General features: G+C 38.4%; 1 protein-coding gene across 6 annotated transcripts in view; it reads left to right on the top strand.

Moving 5' to 3' along the window:
* Positions 1–25,022, top strand: part of TSC22D1 (TSC22 domain family member 1) — a 93,650-nt gene that overhangs the window by 31,137 nt on the left and 37,491 nt on the right. The window contains exons 3-5 of one of the 6 annotated variants that reach the window (XR_011149856.1): positions 1,825–1,931; positions 8,478–8,667; positions 9,628–11,748. The exons of 2 other annotated variants lie outside the window; for them this stretch is intronic. The gene's annotated coding sequence lies outside the window, so the exon portion shown is untranslated. Of the gene's footprint in view, positions 1–1,824; positions 1,932–8,409; positions 8,433–8,477; positions 8,668–9,176; positions 11,749–25,022 lie in introns of those variants that run through there. 3 more of the 6 variants (XR_011149858.1, XR_011149861.1, XR_011149860.1) reach the window with 3 other exon arrangements.

Raw genomic sequence — 25,022 nt, 5'->3', positions numbered from 1 at the left:
TATGTATTTTACATGTACAGGAGAGAAAATAGTGAAAATATTGAATCGTGATACATTGCTGGGAAAGCAGACCTTTAGCATGGGTTGAATATGCCATATTTCTGAAACCTGCATTCAGTTCATCTGGGGAAAAAAGTTTAATGCTGTATTGCAGTGTGACATTGTGAGCTCGCCTGAATACTTCTTATAACTTCCCTTCAACAAAGTTGAGCAGTTGCCTATGCAAATACTGTTAGAATGCATATTTTTGGGTAGCATGTATAATTCTTTTGTCAGGCAGGATGCTCAGATATATATATATATATATATATAAAATATATATATATATATACATGCTTTATTTTTAAAAATAGAATGGAAGAAATTGACTGGTAAATAGGAATTCTGTGACTTGGAAGAAGGCCATTCAAAGATGGGCCAGCTAGACTGTTACAGTAAGTTGCATCTTGAAGTATGAAGTATGCAGTTGTGTTTCTATTGGACTGAAGTCTACAATAAAAACAGTTAAGAAATAAAAGAATAGAAATTCCTTGATGTTCACATGTAAAATGTGGAAAGTTATATAGTGTTTGGCCATCAAAAAAAGGAGGAGGGAAAAAGTAGTTATGCAATATTAAACTCTGGTCTAGTTTGCAAAATGTTTATGGGGATTTCAGTTATGCAGATACTAAAGTATGAATTAAGAATGATTTGAAACTTGGGGAAATAGCTGTTTGGAAAGAGTACACTTAGGAAATACAGACTCATTCTTAGTTGCATTTTGTAGAATGTAATGCTTAACTGCATCCTCTAGGAGAAGGGCTTTTGAACACATGCCAACAGTTAGGGACTTTCACTTTTTAGGGATCTCTGCAGTTTTCTTTATGTTGACTGTGTCAAGCTTTGCTACATGCACTATGCTTTCCTATAGGTACATTTTGGTAAGCTAGAAGGTGGAGTTGGACTTAATTTAAGAATGTGTAGAAGTAACAGCAGCATGGATGCTTGTGAGGTTTTTTTTAGGTGGCTAAAAAGCTACTGAGTAGAAAATACTATACTTTGCATATAATATACCGCTAAAACCTGGTAACTTTAAATGCAAATTGCTTTCCAGTCCTGCTGCAAACCTATCTTAGAATCTTGCTTTAAAAAGAAAATGGAGGGAAAGGAGACATGTCAGACTTATATAGAAGAATTATTCTTAGGATCTGCCTGATTTTAGGATTAGGTAGAAGCATTTTATTAGGTGTAACAACTCTTCTGCGGAAACACTGACATTTACATTTATTTCATACAGAAATCAGAGATCAGGCAGCTAATTTCATGCAAAAGCGTCATGTCAGGAATATCTCCATTGTATGTTGTCAGACTTGTTTCAAAATAAACTGTGCATGTTGTAGATATTAATCATATACAGAAATGTTCAATAATGATTCAAAAAGGGGTATTTTTTTCAAGAGGGTTCATAAGTCTTTTCCAACCCTAATGATTCTGTGATACAATCTTGCTTGTTTGCCTGTGTGCGTGGGAAGCTCTTTTTTATCTGCCCTGGATTGTGGTTATTTTTATCAATGAAATCTTGACTCAAATGAAGGAAGGAGGGCCCTGTGAGATTCAGTGTATGGTTAAACACTCTGCAGCCCAAGATCAGTCAGTGGGGTAAGTTGCTATTTTGGTACAGTTGTTTGATGTCTGTCTTTTTCCCTGTTCTGAATAATTTTTGTGAAAACAGTATGCCTAGCCTGGAAAGAGATCTTTGTGTTTTTGTATGTATTCTTTTATGTATGACTTGATACTGTTTTTTTTCTTGCACACAACCTAAACAAAGTGCTAATATTTCAACAGATACAGAATGACAGTCAAACACTGCACACTGGTATGCCTGTGAAGAGGCACTGCCAAAGTTAATTGTGTCTAGTGCAAAAGCTTGGAGTTCTGGCTGATCAAAGCAGGTAGGTGTGAAGGTGCTTGCATGGAGTGAAGATAAGGGGACAACTCAGTGCAAATAGTTTTACATAAGCAGAACAAAATGATGCATTTCAAATGGCCTTTACCTCAGCTGACTGAAACATTTTTATAATAAAACTTGTGATGGTCTTATTCCAAGTGGTTTTGGAAAAAACTACACAATTTTAATTTAATAGTGAAACGTGGGTGAACTGAGGCAGTAGTCCAATAAGGAAAGTTAAGTCAGCAAATCTTCAGAAAGCATTTAATTAGCTAATTAAAGACAGCATATTTTGTATGGTGGTAGCAGTACAAGACATTTTAGAATGCTTTTTTCATGTACTGTTACCACATACTAGGTAAAAATCTTGAACCCAGAGTCAGGCTGTATTACAGAGGTGTCGTGGTGTGCGTGCACATCATTTGCAAGTCATGACTGAATCAGTTTGTCTCCACTGTCAGCTGCTCATGTTAGACAAAAATAAGCCTCCATTGCATCACAGACTTATTAATGCTGAAGAGCTAACACAGCTTACAATACCATTTGATGATCACTTTGTGTCTGAGCAGTAACAGTTAGAAAACTCAGTCCAGTTTTGGCTTTAGAGTTCTTACTGCTTCTGAAAATGAAGAATGGTTCAAGCCAGTTGCTCTGAGTGCATGCTAAATTTGTAAACTCTAGAGTGAGGAAACCCTTTGTAGAAGTCAGGATTTGATATGGAAAGTAATATAAGTGCTCAAATATGAAATCCAAGTTTTGAGCACTTTCCAAAATAAAACTTGGTGAAACTGATGACTTAACCCCAGGTAATTTGTTTAGCTTTTATTTATTGGTGCATCCACATTGCCCTTTACTAACATTAATCTATTAAATACTCATATTGGAGTAAATATTACATGAAAGGGGCATTTCTCTGCTGTGTTTGAGTTTTCAGACACCAGAGGGAAGTCGTGAAGTGTCAAAACCTACAGAGAAAAGCCTTGAGTTATTCTCATCTGGAAATTCAGATAGAACCTCACCCTACCTCCAAAAAAAAAAAACACCAAAAAGCCCACCCAACCCCCACAAAATCAAAGCATCCAGTCTGGTGTGGCTGTTGGAACAGCAGTGAAATCACTCCTCTTAACATTCCTTGTGTGTGGTATTTCAGCTTCTGGATTCTACAGATAGACAGTGTAGAAGACTGACCAGAGCAGTATAGGAATTACGTGAAGATTGAAAACTCAGAAATGGTACTTGAAAAAAAATTGTGTAAAAAATTTGTTACCTAATTGTATGTAAATAGAATCAAATTATATTAAGCAAGCCATATATCAAGAGCTAAAAAGCAAACTACAAAAGCCACTATTAACATTAAGAAACTACAGGCTTTATGTATTTTTTCAAGTAAGTTCAAGGTATACAGAAATACTGTAACCTTTATTTCTGTAGTAGGCTTTCTTAAGCTGAAAAAAGCAAATTGTCATCATATGATGTCTTAAAAAAACCTTTTTTTTTTTTTTAAATATTGGCTCATGCACTCTGCCCAGAAGCATAGTATATCCCTAAGACTGAAAGGAGGTCTGTTTTTATGACAGAAATGTATGTTAGTGCCAGTAGAGTCTGTTAATCTGATTAAAATGTGGTTTAGTTAGGCCAAAAAAGGTTTGCTCTCCACTGTATTTGGCATAAAAACTGACAAGAAATAACAAGCGTGTTAATGAAGACATTTAAAAATATTCTTGCAATGTAAACAGTTTTAAAAAGGAAAAAGTAATTATAACATTGTTTAGCAAATACCTGTTTCTTTAATTGTATAAAATTGATGCATCTATTAATAGGAATTATTTTTGCAAGGTAGTATTTTCTATAATCAACCAATCATGCAATTTTATACCTCTAGTGTTTTCCTGTTGTTGTATATGTGCCAAGAAATACTGGTGGTGTTTCTCAAATGTGTGGTGTTGTGATAGCTATATATAATTTTGGAATTCTGTGTCGTTCTGAGTTCAGAAAAGCCAGGGCTATTTGCCCCTCCTAAACTAAGAGTTTATGGAGGGTCTTTCAGGGATTGGTACCTGCACCAGTCTTAAGGGGGTATTGTCTGATGCCTTTTCTGATAATCTAGACAATCCTATGACCTTCTGGGTTTTAGTAGGCCTTTAAAGAAATTGAGCACAAAATATTTCTGGAGAGAGGCCAAATGCTTTAAAACACTTTCTGAAATTTAGAAAGTCAAGATTCTTACCATTTTACTTGTTAGCATATTTAACTTTTAATGACAGGTTGCATGATAATCTTAAAAATAACACTTCGACCAAGGGTGTTGCTACCTTTTCTCTCCATCTTTGGACTAAATAACATTATCTGGTGTAGCTGTTATAATGCTCAATGACTTCTACCCTTCTCTCCAATCAAGTCTCCTCCTCCTGTTCCCCCCCAAAAAAGCCTTAAACCAAGAAGTTCTAGGTACCTAATATTCTTTTGTAGTGTCAGTAGTTTGGAATTTAAGTAACCTTGTATCACTCCTGTTGGTAGTGTAATATACGTGCTGTGTTGGTGCTAGTTTGTGGGAAAAAGGTGTTTTACTAAAATTTGCTATTCTTGTAATGTTTATTTTGAATAACAGTTCCACTGGATGCTGGTGTGTAGATCCTGTGGTGGGTTTGCAGCCTGCACTTGCTTCTAGAGGTGTAGTTAATGGCAGCAGAACAACTACTTAACCCAGATTAGGAGCTGCAAATGCTCCACATGGGTGGTTGCACTTTACATCTAAGATAATTGCATAACACTTTAAAATTTCAGTTTGAGGGTTGAGAAGTACTTGACCTGACTGCAGGTAACATGAATCAGGTACGGCAATTTGTCCTATTTTCCATGTTGTTTCACTTGGATCCTGCTGTTGTTGGAGTTGCCTTATTAGAAATATGAAAAGTATTGTTGCTTATATTCTGTACCATTGACCAAATATGGAGATTCAATTTTTTGCTTGTTTTGCAGATGGTATCCTGTAGAATTTACTCACAATTGTTTAAACTTTCCATTTCTTGACTATTGAGCTTCTGCTCACTGATGCAGAAAAATGTAGATCACTCCTCACTGACTCATGAATTGGCTGTGAAACATTCCCTACAGAGAAGGAAGAAAGCACTAAAGGGAATTTTCTTCCCGCTGTATTTATCAACAGTCAGGGCACTATGGAAAGACATTGCAGAGATCCTCTCTTTGCCTAAAGAGGATGAGGATATTGATTACAGGATTCCTTACCATCTTCCAAATGCTCACAAACAGAGCTAGTAGTGCTTTCCTGACTTCATCTGTATCTGTAGATTACCAGCATGTTTTTCTTGTGTCATTGCAGCCATAATTTCTTTCTGCTTCAGCCCAAAGGATCCCATCAGAGCCTGCCCTTAAGGTAAATCAACAGACTACAGTACAGTGACTGAGAAAGAGCTGTTGGATATTCAGCTGCTTAAGCTGACTTAACATCCCATCTAGGTAGTACAGATCACTTCTGGTGATTGATGTGAGCCAACAAAAGAACTTTTCCCAAAATTCCTGTAAGAGGGATTCGGGTACTTTGGATGGTCTTTTCTAGACTTCTTTTTCATTCTTTTGAATCTTCATAAGGGCAATGGAGCATTTATTAACAATTCTCATGTCAAAATGCAGAAAGATTGTTGTTTCAGCCTGAAATACGTATCTCTGTGTAGGAATCAATCAGGCTAGTGTTTTTGATAGCTAGAACACAAAAATTACCAACCTCATTTATTCTTTACAGTTTAAGACAAGTCTGCTCAAGGGAAGAATTATGTATGAAAGGATGAAAATAAAAGGGTTCTTCCTTGGTTGTGAAAGGAGAGATACCATGATCTTGATGTAAGAAAAAGAATTTAAAAACAAATCATTCCTAACACCTTGTTTCAGATTGATTTTCCAGAACTGTTCAGCTGTTTCCGTGTGGAGAACACCGATGTACAAAATCCTCAATAATGCCTTTTATTTTCCCCTTAAATTTCACTTTGGATCTTTGTGTCTTCTGCTGAAGAAGAGACATGAATCAAATAAGACCAAGTACTCCTCTCTTCTGTGCTCCTGAAGCTGTGATAGGTGATCTCATACTGTTTAGTGTATTGAAGGTGATCTGGAGTTTTTCCCAGTGAATAGGGTCTTTCATGTGAAAGATGATAACTTACAGAGGCCCTAGACAGATTCCTGTTTGAAAGGAACCTGCAATAAGCTGGGTCATGCTGCTTCATTTGGGCTGATCTGCTCTGATATCTTCTGTTGTTTTGATACCTTCTGTTGATGGAAAAGAATATTGACTTTGGAAGTCAGTAGTGTTTGTAGGCTTCAGTGCATCATCTGAAACTAAGCCTGTAGTGCTGTGTATGGCGTTGTAGTTATGAATGATAAGTAACTAGTGTTAGAGCAACTTGCAGTGCCTTGAATCTCAGGAACTTTTCAAATTATCTGGTTAAAAAGAACCTGCTGTTCACAAGGGAGTCTTTAAGAAGAAATAATGCTTTCACTGCTACCGTCCTTTTATAATACTTTTCTTAGCCAGCAAATACAGAGCAGTAGAAACTTGCATTGAACACATTCTGTTTATTGTATTTTATCTTCTTTTGTTTTTCTTTTGTCTCCTTTACTGGAAGAGGAGAGTACAAACATCAACCTGGAGACACATCTTGGACACGTGCATTTATATGTGTGTTCCTCAGTTACTGTTTCCAAACAGGAGGGCCTCCTTTCACAAGACCATGAATGTGGAATAAAAAGACTAAACTTTACTCTCTAATCCTTGAAAGTTGGTCTGAAATAATGAGAAAGACAATGCTTTGTCCAGTTGAAAGGTAGAGGAACACATCTTGGTCTCAAGTTGATGAAAAGTCATGAAATGACAACAAAATCCAATCCTATTTTTGTGAACCGCTCTTTCTGTTTAGACTACAACCTCTTACCTTAGCTTGAGATACTGTAACCATATCCAGGAACCAAGAAGCAGAGTATCCTTCTCCATGCCCCAGCAGTTTCCCTGGAAGGAACTTGCTGATTTTCTGTATTAATTACTTTAGGGTATCAGGGTTTGTCCTTGATGCCTTTATCTGTCACTTGTTTAAAAACCAAAAATGTTTCCTGTATGCTACTCTAACTGCAAAATTGCTGTGGTTTTAATGACAAAACCTTCTCCCCTTCCCCCCCTCCCCTCCCTGTCCCCACCCCCGCCATTTTCTTGTATAATTTTGAGTACAATGAAAGAAAGCAAGCAAGCTTTTACTGAGCAGGGGAAAGCTTGTAATTGAAGAACATGTGAGGTATCTAACCATATGAAGCTATTTTGTTTAGGTGTGTGCTCTAGAGGAGAGGATGAAGAAACACCACCAATTGACCCAAAATGAATTAAGTGAAATTGATAAACATGATAAGTAATGTACCTTCTTGGTTAACTGTTGGATCATGCTCTACCTGATGTCTTAAGAGCAAAGAAGAGCCCTGCAGGTAAAATGATGGTGCCTCAGCTCAGTGACTGCCCCACATGCAAATGCCAGACACTGCTGCTGTGCAGAAGGTACTGCAGTGGATAATAACCAGCCAAATGCATATGTGAGCAGCTATCCCTGTAGCTGTTCGAAGTCCAGTGACTTCTGGTTCTGTCTTGTTGTGTGTGGGCTCCATGCTACTGATAAAATTTCACAGGAGTCTTAACCAGCTTTCAGGATTTGTGAAGAAGAAAGTTTCAGCTCTCTTATGGATTATTTGTTTATTGTTCATGTAATGACAATTAACTCCTAGGGCATTTGGGTTTTCAGGAATAAAAAGAGGAATATTTTAGAGATCCAGAAACATGGTGCAGGAATTTTAGTAGGTTGTTAGTTTCCACAGCAATCACAATCTGCCTAAATCAAAGGTTGTCGCAACAGTATTAAACTGCTGTTAGTGTTCAATCCATCTGATTTTGGCAAATAAAGTAGAAGATTTGAGATTGGACTAAGACCTTTACAGAGGAGTTGGGAGTCGTGTTAGGAAGTCATTGGTGAGGGAAACATTCAGGTAAGTAAGACCATTTCTTCTTGAAAGAGATTATGGGGAGACGTTCACTGCATTGCAATAGATGCCATTTTTAATTCACTTGAGAAAAAGTGAACAGAGGAGAGATTTGGCTTATTTTTCCAAGAAATGAGCACTTAAATTCCCCCTCCCCCCCCCCCCCCCCACCTACATCTACTTGTAAACAAACTGAGCGAACTTTCTGGACAAAACATCTTATGATTGATCTCATCTATTGGTAGATGTCTTAATAGTCTTGAAAGTTCACAGTTCAGCACTCTGGGGTTTTTTTTTTTGGCATCAGAGCATGAAAAAACTGCATGTCTAGTACTCATCTCTTGTCATCCTCCCCTATTGCAGTGACTATGTGTATGTCTCTGTGTGGCAGAAAATGAGGGAATACAGATCATTACTCAAGAAGTTACCAACTAGCACTTTTCCTTCCCCTCCAGTCTTTCTGCCTCCCTATCCTGGAAGTATGGAGTCCCTGCCTCAGCCTACGGCTTCATTCTTTTTCCAGCTGCCCACAAAAGTAAGGACCCAGTGTGAGAGTTTGAAGAAAGAATCCGCTCAGAGGACTGAGTCTCAAGCAAAAGCTCCAGGTTGCAGACTCAGAAAGAAACTTCCTTTGGGGAAGGATCTGCTTCCAGGATTTGCTCGTCTCTTTTTCCTTGGGCAAACAGTTCTTGAAGCAAACAACAGGGTTGCAGGTAGGTAGGGCCCCTTTGAACTGCCATCCGCTCAGGTGTGAAGGATGGACTTTATGCTGTTTCTCTATGCATTTTTTTTGTTGATGTTGTCTTCTACTTCTCTAGGCTGAGAGAGGGAAAGAGTGTGAACATTGTAAAGAAAAAGTGTTGGGGAGAGAGAGAGGAGAAAATTGTTCAGGCACTTGGAAAGAATCCCTCTGTGTAAGCTTCCTGTCCGTGGGTCATATTTGTACTTCAGTTCTGTGAAGCACTAATGACATTCTTGGTGTGACCCTTCTCTAGACAGGAAACTGAGTCAAGAGCAGAAACTGGTGGCTGGAGCCAAGATAAGGCCAGTGATTGTCCATAGCCACACAGTTTTCATCTCCTCCCTGTCTCTTTACACTAGTGCTAGGTTTGAATGTGCAGTAAAGTGGTGGAGATCATCGAATGAGTTTGAAATCTGACTTGATTCCCAGCACTGAAAACGTTCCCCAGTTCTAAACATGTAAATACATTTCTTCCCTTAGAGGAGCTTGTGGCTGCTGGGTTTGTAAAATCCTGTTCCTTTGTCCATGTGAAGGAAATAGACTGGAATACTCTGATTAAGGGGATGTGCTGCTAATCCACACAATCAGCAATCCCTCGGGCCCAGAGAAAGGGAATCAGCTCAGGTAAATTCTGCCTTTCTCGCTTCATGCTGTGCAGAGCAACAGCCTCTTCCTTGTAAACATCGGTAGCCCACAGTCAGACCTTTCTTTTTCCAGCTATGTCATTGCCGGCACGGGAAGTTTATTCTAAATTCCTTTTTGATTTTTAGCAAAAGAATCACTTGAAAGCTGGCAATGAAATTCTAAGGAGATTTTACCAGTTCCTCTTTCATGCTGAGTTGAAGTCATTTGGAACTATGTTACATGCATTATTGCTTTGGTGCATCTTGTGACTCTTCTCTCCCTCTTCATTCCCTCCGAATTGCTTCAGGACACCTTCTAACCTTTATACTGCATCACAAGCCTTCAGCAGAAGATCTTATGGTGCTGGAAGATGACTGGGTTTGGATCTTGGCCTTCTCTAAGCAGGATCTCCTGACAAAAAATGGGATTGGGAAAGGAATGACTCCTCTTTCCATCACACAGAACCACCCTAGAAATGGAGGCCTAGGCAGAAAATTACTTCTAATGCATCGTTCTTTAGGAAATGTTTGGCCTCCCACGGTCTTTTGTTACAATGTCGTATAGATGTCTTTTATAAAATCTAAACCTGGCATCTTCCTATCTGAAGATCAAGTCAATAAATCCAAGATTAAGAGTTTACAGGTCTAATAACGTGGTCGTATGTTGCTGTCCCCCTGCATAGGAGATGCCACGTGAATCTGTGAAACAGGGTTCTGCTGTGGTTCAGACTGTTCTATTTGTAAAGCCTTTTCTACTTATATTAAAATGATTAGAAAGAATATTAATAAAGGTTCTTATGAAAATGGTATTTAGACTTCTACCTTTCCAGGTTTACTTAAAAATAAATCTGAGCCAAAATGTCACAGTGGGCAATATGGGAAGTACTGCATCTTTTGAGGTTTCCTGTGGCTTTGTGTCACAAAAAAGTATGTTGGAACTGGTGAGAGCTATAAAAGTGGAAATCTTAGATTTTTTTTTTTTTTTGAGTGAGAAGTTGTTCGTTAGAAAGCAGAAAGCTTTTAATTGTTTTCCCCCCAAGGGTTTCTGTAGTTAAACTTAATTAAATGTCTTGCAAGATCTCAAATAAAAACCTTATGTTTGACAGTAGTGAGCAGCACACACATACTTGTGTACTTGTGTTGTTCTCACTATAGGAGATTCGTTTGGAAGAATGGGACTTACTTCTAATGTTCAGATTAGGAAAGGGGAAAGTTTTGTTCTGAAGCTAAGTGTGTGAATAGGGGGCAGAAGGGTGTACCAGACCCTCTGGCACTAGGTGAAGAACACTTTTGTTTTTTTGTTTTCTGCTTCTGGCAGTTGAAGTAAACTAGCCAGATGCTTGTACTTGAATCCAATTAATTTCTTAAATCAGTTACCACAAAACATTGTTTTTTAACTAATGCCTAGATCTTTTGTTAAATTCACCAGCTTATTTAAATTATTCAATAGTCTTAACCTAACCCTGAGGCTACTGCTTCATGGCAGTTGTGACTTCTTACTATGCTGGAATGCATTGCAGTCCTAGTACATCTAAAAATAATTGCTCAGATGGTGCTGTTTAAGTACATACTTATGTAGTGAGCCATTTTCACTGGACTTTCTGAGAAATTGGCTTTCTGTTGGATGGCTTTTTAATATCTTATTTTGCTGTGAGTATCAAACTTTTTTGTCTTGCTGCTTCTGTGGTTATTGAATAAAGTGATGAATTTATAACCTGATACATTTAGAGAACTGATAGTCAGATGTGTGTTAAACTATGCAACCACAGTAACACTTGTGAACTTGGAAGTTTAAAAAGAAATCAGTTTAATGTATCAAATCCAATCCTATATGGGGAAATACGTATGTGGTGAACTTAAAATTGAGTAGTTGTTACAGGTATAGACATGAATTGTATACTGAACAGAAGTAATTTAGAAGTTAAGAGCTGGAGATCTGTGGGTCTCAGAAATGAATTATAATATCTGTGACTAGAGTTTTGTGCCAGCAGTGCTTTTAGTTGAAAATACCTATTTGTTTAACTTCTAGTCCATTTAAGGTCTGATACCCTTTGTGCCTTAATAGGTATACTTACACTTGCCTCAGCCACAGTTTTTTGGTCATTTTGTTCTGTAGTAGGTAAATTTAGGACTGTCAAATACTTACAAAACAGGCACTGAGAGCTATTTATGTTACTGTCTCGGTTCCTAAAATGGGTTTACGCCTCCCCATCACAATTAGGAAACAAAACCACCAAAACAAAAGCAAAAACCAAACAAAAAAGCCTGTTGCAATTCTGCAGTCAGTATTTTGATACTTCTTGTCTATCACTGTTAGCATGTTTCTGTCATGCTCTGAGTTTTACAGCTGGACTCCTGGGTTCTCGATACCTCATTAGAACAATAACTCCTGCCTTTGTGTTATTAAATAATAAAGATATCTGAAACAATTTTCTTCTTGTTTATATTGTACTTGCCATAAGTGTATGAGTATAGAGTGACTCTTCTGACAAACTCCAGAATGCCAGGAAATGTGGAAAAACACTGCATGATTTCAGAGGTTTTTAATGCCTGGTACTAACAGAATTTCAAAAAACAGGCATATAATGTGTTCCTATTTTTTCTCTTTCTATTCTTTTAAAGATTTCCTTGAGCATTTGAGCTACCTGACTCATTTCACATAATCTTTAATGTCTTCTTGACCAGATACCAGCTCCTCCTAATTGTTTCATAGCCAGTCAGTAAAATCCTGGCTTTTGACACTGTTTTTCCTGTCCCAGAAGAACTACCTTGTTTAGCCTGAAAGTTTTGCTTGCTTCTTTTCACCTTCTGTCCACCCTCTGTGGCTTATGCTGCCACATAGCTCTTTCTCTATTATAAGATGCTTTGAGGAAATACTCTGTAAGGATTGGGAAATCTGGGGGAAAATCTTGTTGATGTTGCTACTTCAGCCAGAGCTAAACTTGTCATTTGTGTGAGAGATGCTTTGTCAGTTTGTTTCAGGAAGGGAGATGTATCAAAAAGTGTTATTTTTGTAAATCAGAAAATAATTTTGATTTTATAAACAGGAAAGTGAGACTAAAGAGCACAGGTTCTGGGGTGTTTGTATCCCCTTGCTTTACAATGAGGAGGTGGGTAACAAAACATGAACAATTTTCTGTGATTTTCTGAAAGCCAGACTGTTTCCATCAGCAGTGGTGTGCTCTAAGTTGGATTTCATTCTTTCAGTCCTGTTTGCAGGACGTGGGGATTTGAGCAGGTAACAGTGTCAAAAATATTTTTTCAGATTTTTTTTAATTGAGGAAAGTAGGTTCATACCTTGGTTTATCAGACATAAAAGAATCCCTGAGTCTTGAAGGAATGAATGTGATTTAGGGGTAAGTTTAGAAAAAGTGGTTTTAACTGAAAGCTGGAGAAAGTAAGTTTCTGGAAGCAGTGGTGACAAATGGTTGAACCATTCCAGTTTTGTTTGTTGCATGGACTTTGCGAAGAATTGGCGGCTGTACGACTCCTAGGACAGGTCCGTAAGTTGATGTCAGCCACATGAGGTGAGTTGGGATGTTGCAGGAATTGCTGTATTTTGCTGCTTAAGTTGGATTGCCAGTTTAAAGACCATATTAAGTTTGTGATTCTTTTGCTGATGACAGTGACACTTCCCTGATCACTTGCTAATTTTTTAAAGAATATAAATTTACTGTTCTTATGAACTGTTCTGTATTTTGTATTGTTTTGTTTCCTTGATTGCTCTTATATGAGTGGCTTTCCTTTGCTTTCTCCCTGGTAGAAACCGATGTTTCTTGTTTTTTCTGTGTACCAAAGAAGTGGAAGTCAGGAAAATGTGTGGGTTTTAGCCTGGTGTTAGAGAACAGTAAGTGAAGAAATTGTACCTCATACAAATAGGTGTCACTTTCATGGGGGCAAAATAATATGGTTTTTTATCTTGAGGGAGGGTTGTAGGAGGTTGCACAGTTAAAGGGGCATATGGCTTGGGGTAGTTTTCTTCTGGCTAACTACTTTCAACAGTTTTAACCGTACCAGTATCTAACTTCCTCTTGCCAGATTCAGGTTAAGATATCACCTGTAATTCTAAAGAAAGTAGCTTTTGAATAAACAATAACTTGTATGGTTATAAATGGATTTAATGAGATCATAATTGACCTTTGAAGATAGAAATGTCATTTATGTAGATTTTCTCAAATGAGAACTTTGTCCCATCTTAAACTGAGGTTTCTTCGTGGGACGTAATTACTTTAGAACTCACCTTAAAGTATCCTTATCCATTTAAGTGTTTCAGAGGAATTTCCACACGTGTTTAGAACTTTTCAGAAGAGTAAGATCTGAAATATTTTTTAAAATGGTTTCCTTGTCTCTGGTAGTACTTTGTATGTAGGTAAGAAAGCATGAAAAATTGATTTTCAAAATCTTTGTGTGTGTATATAAACAATGGAGAGATGAAATCAGACTGAAGTATGTAACAGTAAATGAAGAACAGCTTACATCAGCACATCTGCTGTGTACAGATGGAATGTTCCTGGGTGACTTCAGGATTACAGTGAAATTGAAGCTTAGTTGGATACTGGAACAGCACAGGAACTGGACTAACAAGCAGCCAGCTAATGTAGGAACTCTCCCGTAACAGGCAGTAGACTTGACAGAAAATCACTTGAAGCAGCTAAGCCTTTTTCCCCCCTATAAGCAATGATAGTAGAAAAGTCTGGACTCTTATAGCTTGTGTGGTTAGGTTCTCTAGTGTATAATAAAGTATAAGTGCTGATTCGAAGCTTTATTATGCCTTGGGTACTAGCTGTGTTTATCACCTAATGGTGTCTAAAACCTGAGTTAATGCTGCAGCTTTTTTTAAGGGGAAGAAAGTAGGGACAAGTTAGAAGGGCTTCTGGACTTGTCCATTTATTCTTACGTAAGTTTTTATGACCTCGTGTATCTTTGGCAGCTGCAACACCCTTGCAGCTGCTTGAAATTGGAAACAGGTTAAAAAATTGATAAGAAGATAGGAGTAAGGATATTCAAAGAAAGAAATTAAATTAGTGGTAAAAGAGAGAATATGCTACATGTCAAAAGCTAAAACATTTGTTGTAGCAGATTCTCATCAAACTTTTTAGCTTTTCATGTGTTAATCTCTGTTCAGTTTTACCTTTATAGTATCCTAGAATACAACTAATATTTTTCATAAATTGCTTAATTGATTTGTGAACTTTGTAAAGCAGTATTTACTAAGCACACAAAGTAATTTCTTAGAGTTACGGGAACATAGTGCTTTCTTTTGTCATGTATTATACTGAGGATGTTCCAAGAAGTGATTTTTGTATTGGTATTTTTTTCTCTTTATACTTGTACAGGTGGTATCTTGTAAGTATCTGTTCCCTTGTATTAGTACTAAATTTCATCAAAAATTTTTAGCTATTTTTCCCTATACTTGCATCTGCTCTGGAGACTTTTCCCATCTAGCCCTTCTAAATGAGTACACTAGTCAGGTCTCTGTTACTTCTTTTTAACTAGCTCAGTACTGTTGGGTTTTTTAATAAAGCAACTTTGCAAATGGGAACAATGAATAGTAATGCTACATTTGTTCAGAGAATAAAAACTTTTGTTCCCGTGTCAGTCCTTACATCGTTCTTCAAAAATACGTGCTACTTGGAAGACCTGGCTGTATCTCCACTGCTAGCAGTCAAACCAGTGCTTCCAGTGTGGCAGTACTGAAGCTACAGGGCATTTTACTTCTCTCTCCAGGCAACATTAACACCCAAATTCCTGCTTGTAGTTGAACTCAAGTTACTGTTTCAGATTAACTTTCTGCTTCCTTCAAAGACTTACTAAAAACAGATGGCAGTGTAATAATGATACAAAAGGCAGTCTGTGCTCCTTGCCCATACTTTACAGATTTGCCAGTTCAACATTTTTCTACAGGCTTTAGCACCATGTATGAATGGATGAGATAAATCTCGGCTCTTCACTTGCCATTGCACTTAAGCAGTGAATGGTTTGTATTGCCACATATTGTCACCCTGAACTGCCATCTGTTTTGTGTCCCTCTTTAAGTGCCTGCTGTTTCAAAATCTGGCTTGCTTTGTGCTGGTGTACTTTCTAAAGACATTCTCCTTTCTGCCTTTCTGTAAATACCGAAGTATATACAAGATGTTGTGGCTTGAGTAGCTGTTCCTATTCAGTTCTTTGCACAGAATGCAGAATGAGGTTGGAGACATTTGAGAACCACATTGTGTAACCCTTTGGTATAGTGAATAGTCTCATCAGTTTGATTGGCATGTGTTATTCATTTGTTGTCAGGTCACTACTTTTTGGAACTTTGTTTTTATGTGGACTTCACTGGAATAAATGATGTAGTGACTGGCTTTCTGTGAGGCAGGTGTTATTGTTGCCTGAAGGAATTTTTTTCTGCACTACCTAAAAGAAAATGCAGTGAAACTGCTAAAGCCCTGTATTTGTTCCCCCCTTCTTCACTCCTGTGTTTGCTCATTAATTTCTGATACAATTAAGAGGTTTTATTTACTTGGTGAACTCCACCTACCATTTGGACAATCCCTGCAGGTTAGCTAAGCCTGGAAAATTCATTGCTTTCAATATGATCCATAGCTTAATTTACAAAGTACACTAATACCAATAAAACCTCACCCTGTATCAAAATACAGGAATTTACCTTTCAGCCTAAAACTACAGTGAGTGTAATGTGCTATAAATGCTGTTTCCACCTACCCCCTCAAATCTGAACTTCAGCTTAGTATGTATAAAATTCAGGATGTAATTATTTTCTTCTTTTTCTCTCTATGCCAAGAAGGAGACTTTTGCTTATTAAATGAGACCATTGGATGGTGTTTCAGAACAAACATAACTAATTTGTTTTATAAGGCAAGGGTTTTTATCTACATCCCAAATGAATGTAAATTCCTCATTTGCACCTAAAGTTGAAGATTGTTCCCTTGCAATTCTGACTTAAGCACAGTCTGTCATACAAGGATTTTGCTATGGTAGAAATCCCCCCTAAGGTAGAGTTTTGGGACCTGGAGTATGAAGTATGGTGTAATATGTGATACAGCATTTCTTTATAACGTGACACAAAAATCATTACCTTCAGAGAGTGGGGATTGTACCCTTTTGGGGTTTTTTTCCCCTCACAGATTGAGGTGTTTTAGAAAGAAGTAATTTGTACCTGTGAATGATGTGAAGCTTTGTTAGTGAAGACCAACAGTTTTTAATAAGCTCTCTGCCCTTGTTGCGTAGTTGCTGTCTTAGCGCACTGACCTTATTTTTTTTGACTGTTTGTAGCAGTTTCTTGTTCATCTAAAGAGAGATATTTTTTTTTGTTAAATATTTAAATGTTTATATGGTGTTTTTTACTGTGCTGTTAATGACAGCTTCAACTGTGAGTTTGTTAGCTTTTTGCTAAATGAAACCATTCTTTCAGGTATGGGAATAATAGGCATATATTTTTAGTGTTTTGTATAAACATTGTGCTCTTGTATATAGAAGTGGTAAATTAAATACTGATATCTTATTAAAGAACTGCTTCATGGCACTAGACACTCATACTGACCTTTAAAATGAAAGCTAAACGCCAAATAAGCTCAAACTAAAGCAACTAACGTGATTGCCTGCAAAAAAAACAGACTAAGGTAATGAGTTCTGTGAGGATTCTGGGAGAAGCAATTCCAATGGTCATAAGGAGGTTGGGTTAAGGATGCAGATGAGTACTTTTAAAGTGAGGTCATTTAGTGAGAGAGGATACTGTTTTCTTCAGCTTCAAACCTATTACTTTTGTTATCTTTTTAAGTGCTTAGTAAGTTTAAAAAAATGAATTTGTGTCAACTCCAAGCTCCTACAGCCCGTAAGAGTAAGCTGGAGTGTTGGATCTATTTTGTCTTTGGAAATGGGATTATATGTCTATATATAAGCAGATACATAGCTATGTCTATATATTTCTGCAGCTAGATAGAGCAAGTTGGTGTGGAATATAATTTTTGTACACAGCTTTGGGAATTCAGAACTTGTATTTCTTCTATTTGACTTTCAAGACTATCAAAACCATCCTCTAATAATTAAGTAGTAAAGGGCTTTAACTTTCCCCAGCTTTTCAATGCAGTGTTATTTTACTACAATTATCTGGGTTTTGATGATTCTGCACTAATGTGTAATCGAAGATGTTTGTCCCCACAAGGAGCAGTGATCAGCCTCTTCAGCAGTGGTGTCCCTCTGTCACTAGATAGGGCTTTCAATGCTTTTTTTGCCATCTGTTACTCCCGTGTGCTGCTTTTTTGACTTGACCTGATTGCTCTTGCCCTGTAAGGGTGGTGAGGTTTAAATGCTGAGCACAGGCTGATTAGCGAGGCATTAAGTCAGTTAATTCTTTCATTTTTAAATAAAGTATTAACGTGGTTTTGGTGGTCACTGATGTGCGCTGTAAGTTAAAGAGACAGCTTATGTAAGCAGTGTGGATTTCTAAACCATTTGCAATTTTTGGTGGGTTTAGTCCTCAGTCTTAAACTGTGGAGTTTACAGAAATTAGGTTGCTAAATCTACTTGCTCATGGTAGCTGTGGCAGTAATGAACAAGTATGTTACTAGCTTGTTTAAAGATGAAGGTTTTAAATGAGTCTGAATGTGTAAGCCTCGTTCAGAACAAGTATCTGTAAATGTGGTTTTTAGAAGGGATTTTCCTGTTTTATAAGACAATGCTAGACTTACTTAGCAAGAGGTAGCTTTGCCATTCCTATGGCTTAGTACCTGAGTGCTAGTCCAGTGAAACTTGAAATAAAGTGGGCTAGGGCTTGTGGAGGGTGGGAATCCCATCCTCTAGATGGTACTGAAATAACATGACCTATAACCTAATCTTTCCATGCTTTCTAAACTTAAGATGTGGTGGACTTTGAGTATTTCTCAGTTACAACCATAATGGTGTATAAGATTAAGACCCAAGGTCCCACTGGAGGGAAAAATTTTAAATCCTTATGCTTTAGAAATAGATTCAAATGCTGAAGAGCACGGACTGAAGATTTCTGTTTTGAGAAGGTGCTTTTTAGTCCTGAGGCCATCTGTAAAAAGATTTTTCATAAAAAGATCCTACATTCATCTAAGAATTCAAGAGGATTCATCAATACCGCTCCTAATTTCATAGAATTGTAGAATATTCCAAGTCGAAAGTGACCCACGAGGATCATTGAGTGCTCTGTGGAGAAGACATAGGAATTCTGTATGGCTTTAACAGAGGACCTGTTACTGCAGGGCAGCTTTCTTGAGAGGTGGCTACTGATTTTCATGGAGATGTTGTGGTGCTTATGGACAGACAGGTACTATCTAACACTGTTACCAACTTGTGGTATCTTAACCTCTTAGGAATCTTTGTTTTGATTTATGCTGTTGTAAGTTGATGTACCCTTGAAGGACATGCTAGTATTTCTGGTTGACATAGCTGCCTGTTGTATGTCTTGCAGTTTATGGGGTACCTTCTGACTCTAAACATGTGCTTAATTAGCACTGCTGTTGCTTGGAAGGATGACAGTGCATAGGGCAGTGCTTTTCCCCTGTTGAGCAGTCCTGCTAGTGCTATTAATTGGGTCTGTTCTAACATCTCACCTGGAGACCTGGGGCATATTAACAAGTTTTGGATTATACTAAACCGATTTGTTACAGCATGTTAGAATACATGTTGTAGTTGGGGCATGTGTAGGGGGAAGGAAGATGCAGACTTCAGGAGAAGCTAAGAGTTCCTGGGAACTCTTAACAATTGTGTAAGATTTGGTACAGTAAACACAAGTACTCCAGGTTTATCTTGGCACCCTCTCCAGCTGCGTATCTTTTGTGTGAAAGGCCATTAGTCATGTTTCTGGATGCCAGAATAAGATAGCGAAGTTTATTGCTTGCAGATGATGCTTCACATGCAGAAATAAATGATTTCTGCTTATACAGATACGTGACAATGTTACACAGCTTGGTTGTAACTTTTGAATTGTGATAACGCACATCTGAGGCTGGAGTTCCTGGTTTTGACCAGTCCTTTTGCTAAAACTTATTTTGATGTTATGTAGATGACTGACAGTTCTTAACAGGTTAGTTGTTAGAACAAAGGAATCACAATTTACTGAAGAAATCTACTACTGTCTTGTTGACTGCCTTTTGAAGTAGGATTGAAAGTATAGGATATAGTCTTTGAGCCATGAAGACTTTGTTTTCTTCCATCATACGTATACTTTGAACCAAGTACCACACTCATGATTTTACATGGGAGTCTGCACAAAGAGTAATTAAAATTATGTTGATTTAACAGACTCTTGGTGGTGATGTCAGTAATTTCCTCTGTAATCTGAGTGCTGAAATCTCAACAGTTTGAGGATTTTAAAATTTGTGTTTCTCTGATCATCATCATCACAGAAATTGGTACCATTCTCTTTTTTCACTAATATTTTCCTCTGAGGATTTTAGGCCATGTGTAACTACTACATGTATCTAAAGATAACTTCTTGAAAGGCCTCTTTTATTACTTTATATTATCACGGTGATGTCCAAGTTCTGGCATACAGTGGATGTGTCAGAACTTGGCATTAATTTTGGTCCAACTTGTTATTTTGGTAATGGCATTAAACTGGTACAAATTTGACACTATCACATTCAAATTCTAAAATTATCCTAGTCTATCAGTATGTGAGTAGTTCTCCATTGACACTGATGGTGGGAGCTTTGTTTTCATTCTCTTTTATTGTTATACTGAAATATAATGTAGGTTTATGATAGGCTTTAAAAACCCATGACTGTTAATCTGAGTAAGCATATATAATGTACTTCAAAGCTTCTGTCTGTCTTGTATCACTTCCTTCTGTCTCTCCCTGGAAAAATTCAAAGATGTAGTCTCTAGAATACCTTACATTTTAACCTGGAAATGGAGTTGATGTATAGTCCATTATCCACAGAGACTTTATACCTGTATGATGCCAGGTAATGCCATTATATAAACACTACATATGTATTGTTTTATAAAACTATTTAACCTGAGGAAGCTGTTATTCTGCTTGGAATGTGTTTTTACTAATGCAGTGCGTGTTAAGTAGACATTAAGGCTGGAGAAGGTAGGGAGTTCTCCTTTCTCTTCAGCCTTACTCCTTCTGATTCATGCTGTTAGCCAAAATTTTAAGACCATTGTCCTGGAAGTTTTTTTACTTCTTAAAAGGGTAGCAATATTCTTCCGTTTTGGCAACCCACTTCCACTTGGTGGGTAGGACATTGTTCTTGCCACTTCTTCCTCCCTCTGCCCCAGCTGTTGTAATGTTGACTTTGCAAGTAAACTGAAACTTCCTCTCTGATGTTTACTATAGAAAAGAGATTCTCTGTCCTAGAACCTTCCCCAACTATGCTAAGAGGTCAATGTTTTTGCAAAAGTAGCTTAAATCTGTTGTCTTATCCTCTTGTGTGAGGTTTTTTTTGCCTACATCCGTGTTGAGCTTTAGGCTGCAAACAATGATGCCACAGCTTCCCCAGTAATAGTACAGGTGGGAAATCAATAATGATGAGGAGAAGATCAAACCAAAAAATAAGGCAGTTTGTTGGGAATGTCTGGTATAACCTAAGCATATGGCTGTGTGGGTGGCCATAGACTTTTGGGAGTTCCATGCTTAGAAAACCTGCCTAACTAATATTTGGATGCTTCTCTAGCTAGTAGAGCATTCAGTTCCAGACACTTGGTAATCAGAATTTTTGTAGTCACGCCCACCGCTCCAAATTCCTGTCATTCATCTGTCTATTTTAAATGTGTCTCTTGTGGAGTAGTTCTAAAATTACCCACTGTTTTGACCTGACAAATGGGAATGTGTGAGCTCCTCCTGCTGCTGTTCAGCTGGTATATGGCTGCTTACACCACAGAAGTGAGATGATGCTTCTGCATGGAAGAATGGGGCATTTAAAATTATATGCTGACTCTCGCTGTACGTGTGACCTTTCCATAGCAGTGACAGACAGGGTTTCAGCTTGTCACTGCAGTGTTGAGAGTGTGTTTTGTTTATTAAGTCAGATTTTCAGAGTCCCTCACTGAAGTTCAGCCTTTACAAACTTGCTCCCCACACAAAAGCCTGTTTTGCTCACCCTTGGTAGGCTTGCCCAGCCATGCTCCCTCCCTTACCTTGTCTGGCCACGCTCATTGCTCCCTCAGAATATGAATTTTTGTAGAATGTTTTTGCACAAGGCAGTGAGCCATTTAACATTGGGAGTTGGGAAAAGGGGCATTAAAAGTAATTCAGTAACAGTAGCTCTTCTGCAGGATTGTAAGTTATGTCATTGGTATAAAATAGTTTGGAAATAGTGAGACTTTGATTCAAATAAAACCTCTGCTTTTCAGAGAAATGGAAAGCAAGAGGGATCTGAAAGCTATCACCCCATGTAGTGGTAAAGAAGAACACAGCCTTACTGGAGAAGGCAATATGTGGGAGGCAGTGGAAGAGAACAGCTTTTTACTTGTAACATAAAAACCTACCCCTGCTTCCTCTTTGTCTGTTCCTCTTCCATTTTCTGATTAATTCTTTTGCTTTTGACTAACTCTCTTTTTCTGTGCATGTACATTTTGCAGCTACTGTAACCACTAGGTAAGGAGAGATGAGTTCTTTCACCTGAGCCTAAAATGGTGTTTTGTGAATTCCAGATAATGTCTACAGTTCTAGTTCTGCCTTACTGAGCTGCTGTCTAATTTAAACTTCAGCTTTCCGGTTGCCTCCTATATAACCCAAACCCCCTGTATTTTTTAATCTCTTTACAGTTAAAATTTCTTAAATACTAGTGGTGAATGAGTTGGTGTCATCCAGTGATTTGGATAATTTATCAAAAATTTTAAAAAACCTGTTCAGTGTTAGGTGTGTAATTCTGTGAATTGTGAACTAAAAGAGTTCAAAGTCATTTATTTGCTGACAGACAGTGCTATGCAAATACTGTATGGTAGATCATCTAGTTGCTTAGCAATAACATTAACAGTCATGAGTGTTTATAAAGCAAATATAATACGATATGGTCAACAAGGTATGTGGTGCTTTTTGTATTACTTAAGTGTCCTGATAACTGTTGGAAAACATTTATTAGGATTACACATGAGCAAGCACCTGACACTTAAGAGCAACAACTTGAATAAGTAAATCTGATAAATAATATGCCTGTGTTTTTTAATCTAAACCCCCACAACTTAAAGCAAGTGGTGAATGTGATGATTTTCCAAATGCACTAGCTTTGAACTTTGAAATGTTATTTTCATGGCTTTGATAAATACTCTTGTAATGGCTTTGGATGTTCAGCCTGGAAATATTAAGGGTGGTAGGTTATGTGATTAAAAGGCTTGTCCCTGTGCATACAGCAAAGCCCTGAGGCACAGCAGCGGGTGGGGGAAACTCTGTAACCTCGTCAGAGAAATGAGCCCCCTGACCTGGCTCCTGCCAGGGCTGTCACTGGAGATTATCAGCCCTCAGGGACCTGGGTGACAGACACTTCAGTAAACGGAGGTCAGCTTGCAGACAGGAAAGGGGTAAATGCAGGTAAGAACATTTTGGAATTGTACACAGCTCAGAATGGGATGTTTGGGGAAGGGACAAGGCTGGGGAAAGGAGGGATCAGGGTGATTTTGTGGGGAATGAATCATGGGTAAAATAGAGGGGCAAAGGGAGCTGGTTGTGTGTAAGCAGGTGGCTGGTCAGAATGTTTGTGAAGCCATGCCCTGTTCTCATCAGTGCAGTCTCATTAAACTCTTAATTGTTTTAGTGCGTAAGGGGCTCAATACTGTGTGTGCCTATGGGGGTCTCAGTGCCAGCAGCTCGAGTCTGACCATGGGTCACAAGGGCCCACGTGGAGGGATCAGGTGATGGGGTGTGTGTGGGGTGTGATGGCTGAAGACAATGAAGCCAGGAGAAGGGAGTAGGAGAAGAGACTTGGAAGTGGCCTTGAAGTGCAGAAAAAAGTGTGCATCTGTATGAGAGCTGGAGGAGCTGGCAGTCCAGGCCAAGTGCTGCAGAGACTGGGGTCTGGCTGGGACCCCTGTTAGTGTGTGTATTTGTGCACGAAGTAACAGGAGGCTCTGGGGACCGGCTGCTGGGTGGAGGGTCCAAGGCCACATCCCAGAGGGCTCTGTAATGAGTGTCTGCGTGTTTGTGAGGGGGTCTGGAGTACCAGCACCTGGAGTGGGGCCACAGGCGCTGGTGTGCCCTGTGCTGCTAGCTGGGCAGATCCCAGCTGCTGGACAAACTGCGAGCGAGCCCAAGGCCAGTTACAGGGCCGGTTGTACTCTTCTCTGTGTGAGTGCGCGTGCACATACGTGCGTTCTCTCCTAATGGACTTTCACCCCGGGCAGCGAGGAGCAGGAGGAGGATGTTGGTGCCGGCTGTGTTTACTGAAGTGCTGAGTTTGCAATGACCTGTGTTGCCAGACGTGTGTGCGCTGGGCACGTGTTTTGTGTGTGCAGCGTGTGCTCAGCCTCACTACTAGGCCAGACCTTGGGACAGGGAGTTGGGGCTGTGGTACCTCTCTTGGGCTGCTGGATTTGGCAACTTACGCTAAAGGGGTGTGGGTCTGAGAAAAGGTGCCGAGGCTCTTGGAAAAGTTTCTCCTTATTAAAACTCAAAATGAACATCTGAGATAATTTACTTCAGGAGATACTGATTCCAGTTTTCAAATATACTGTGCTGGTGAAACACATAAGAGAAATTGTATAATGGGAAATAATTTCAGTATAAAGACTTATAGATGCTCGGGCTTAAAGGAAGTCAGAAGTCTGAGTTTACACCATTTATAACTAATTTAGAGCATATATATAATTTAGAAGATAAAATCTGGTTTAAAATACGGCTTTTAAGTGGGCATATAGTGTTAGACAGAATTGTTTCCCTGCTAGACCTCTACTAAGTCCATTTTCAGACTGGTAATGAAATCTTTTTTGGTAGTATATTGTCATTTATTTATTCCTGTTGCACTTTGTTTTGAGGCAGCTTGGGCAAATTCAGGGTCCTAAATTTGACCTTGAAACCTTTTCCATGCATGTGTACCCTAAAGTAAAATCCATACAAGTAGCATGTAATTAAGTGTCTCCAGTTTCTGGAATAGTTCTCTAGTTTGATTTAGTGGAGGTTGTAAATCATACTAAGTCTGTAATAAGTTTTTCTAGAATGATGTAAAAAACTTCATCTGGAGAAAAGCCATCATTCATAAAACCTTCTAGATACTTAAACTGTTATTTAGTAATATTGTCTAAACTTACATAAGTTGACAGTTTTTTAAAAAAGTATTTTGGTGAATTCTCTCAGCCACCTGTTTGGCTAGAGGAAATAGCTATCAGTCAAAAAAAAAAATCCCAACAACCCCGATACAGAAAACCAGGAGAAGTGACAAGCTGCTTGAAGCAATCATGTGAATAAATGCTTGATGCTGTTGTGCTCTGTGGAGCTTCAGATGCTGTGCTGCAAGGCTGTTTCGAAATGTCACAGGCGCTGTGTAAATAGGTTGCTGGTATATTCAGCTATATTCTTGTACCCAGTACAGGTATGCCTGCCCCCTTTTAATTTATTTTGTTTTTAAAATGAGGTCAGACCTCTGAAGAAGCTCACATTAGACATTAGTCTTCATTCTAAGGTCTCATCTATTTAAAAGCAACTGATGTAGGGGAAAAATGAGGAATGGTTTGCTTCATACAAAGGACATACTGGTGAAAAATCAGAATGGCTTGTGCTGTATGGGGACTGGTA

This window comes from Aphelocoma coerulescens, chromosome 1 (genome assembly GCF_041296385.1).
Source record: "Aphelocoma coerulescens isolate FSJ_1873_10779 chromosome 1, UR_Acoe_1.0, whole genome shotgun sequence".
NCBI classification, from domain to species: Eukaryota; Metazoa; Chordata; class Aves; order Passeriformes; family Corvidae; genus Aphelocoma; species Aphelocoma coerulescens.
Note: the sequence above shows the minus strand (reverse complement) of the source record. Positions and strands in the feature narration are given on the sequence as shown.